This window comes from Cucurbita pepo, unplaced genomic scaffold, assembly GCF_002806865.2.
Source record: "Cucurbita pepo subsp. pepo cultivar mu-cu-16 unplaced genomic scaffold, ASM280686v2 Cp4.1_scaffold000109, whole genome shotgun sequence".
Classification (NCBI taxonomy): Eukaryota; Viridiplantae; Streptophyta; class Magnoliopsida; order Cucurbitales; family Cucurbitaceae; genus Cucurbita; species Cucurbita pepo.
Window position 1 is genome coordinate 301,881 of NW_019646433.1, and position 1,777 is coordinate 303,657.

The 1,777-nt window shown below is 30.4% G+C and overlaps 1 pseudogene; it reads right to left on the reverse strand.

Moving 5' to 3' along the window:
• Window positions 1-221: 221 nt before the first annotated feature.
• LOC111783854 lies at window positions 222-1,372 on the reverse strand (annotated as a pseudogene).
• Between the last annotated feature and the right edge of the window lie 405 nt (window positions 1,373-1,777).

Genomic DNA, 1,777 nt, shown 5'->3' on the forward strand with positions numbered 1-1,777 from the left:
TATGATCCATTAAAAGTTATCATGTGCAAATATTTATTTGAAAAAAATTTATATGATATTTAAATATTATGTTAAATTGTTGTATGCAAATATCAATTCAGATCACTATTGAAAACGATAAAAATAAGAAAAACAAAAGTTAAAACGTTTATATATTATATATAGCATATGGAGATGTAATGAAAAAAAGCTGGAAGCATGTTACATAAATTTGGTTGAAACTATGGCAATGAAACCTTATTACAATACTCTGCAAGTGCCCACAATGAAAATACGTTCTTATATAGTCTATAGTGTAGCATGCACGTGTTCATAAATACTCCACCTATCTCCTGCCATATAAATAACTTTCTTTTTTAATATATTTCTTTTTAATATAGTAAAAATTATAGTTTAACCAAAACTCACGTTACAATAACCTACCTGTTGAGGGTAATCACCATTCTCTTGTTGAGAATTAATCAATAGTTTTGCCGCACGGTGAAGAGGAGCTGGGTCTCTCTTTTCCTACATACATACGCCATTTCTTTATTATATATATAAAAAATAAAAAACTTTACGTACTTATAATAATTGAAGTAAAAGAGTAAAACAAACCTCTTGAGAATGGATCAAAGCTATTAAAGCAAAGGAAGTTTGAACATGAAATGTGACTCTCTCCCCACCCACCGTCTCGACATTGAATTTTAAGAAGAAACTCCACACCTCTTCTTAAGGTTGAGGAATTTTGGTACGTGCTTCTAGTTGCCACTAATCCTTTTATAGCAAAGTATGTTGCGTAAATGTGACAAATTCCCCAATTTCCATACCATGATCCATCCTCTTTCTGTGTTTCTTCCAAATACTGTACTACTTTACTTAAAAACGTTTCTATGTCTTTCCTTCTGTGATTTGGAAATAGTTTCGTAAACAGAACAAGTGCCTGTATCGACGATGACGTACATTCTGCATATCTAATTTTATCCATTCCATGGTTCATCACAACGAAAACAAAACAAATAATAATCAGTCCAATGCAATTTATCTACATCTAATATTTTCAAGTAATATTCTTAGATTGTTTACTTACTCGAGCTCCAATATGGTATACTCGAAAAACTCCACTGGTTTCAGTAACTGAAAAATATAAGATAAAACAAAATAATGATATTTAATGATGCATAATGTATTTAAGTATTATTTGAGAAAATAATAATCAAATAAGGCCTTAGTTACCTCAAACCACGATGGTACAACTCCGGTAGGCTCCCAAGCTGAGACTCCACCATTTTTTGCCTATTTATTTCACAACAAAATTCACCAAATCATTAAGTAAGTTCACAAGAAAAAGATACTTATAAATCAAATTCTAAATTACAATCCAAAAAACCATTGTGGTTTCATTGGATCTCCTACTATATTCGAAGGCATCGATCGAAAATATCAAACAACACTGACAAGTCATTTAGATATATATGTATGAGATTAGTAAATGTTGGATTGAAATTGACATTTTAAGACCAAAGATTATATTTATTTATTTATAAGTAGCGAAGTATTTAATAATGGGTAATACTTACTTGCATCTTCATTCCATCTTCAGCAATCCATAAGTAATCTTTGATTCTAGCAAGATGTTTCTTATAAGCTTCTCCATTAGGATCATCAACCCAACAAGCAAGTGTAAACAATGGCTGCATGTTCAATACCCCTCCACCATATTAGCTCAATTACATTTATTCCTATAATGTTATTAACTATAAAAGAAAAAACAAGTATGAAATTAACCTTTTCAACG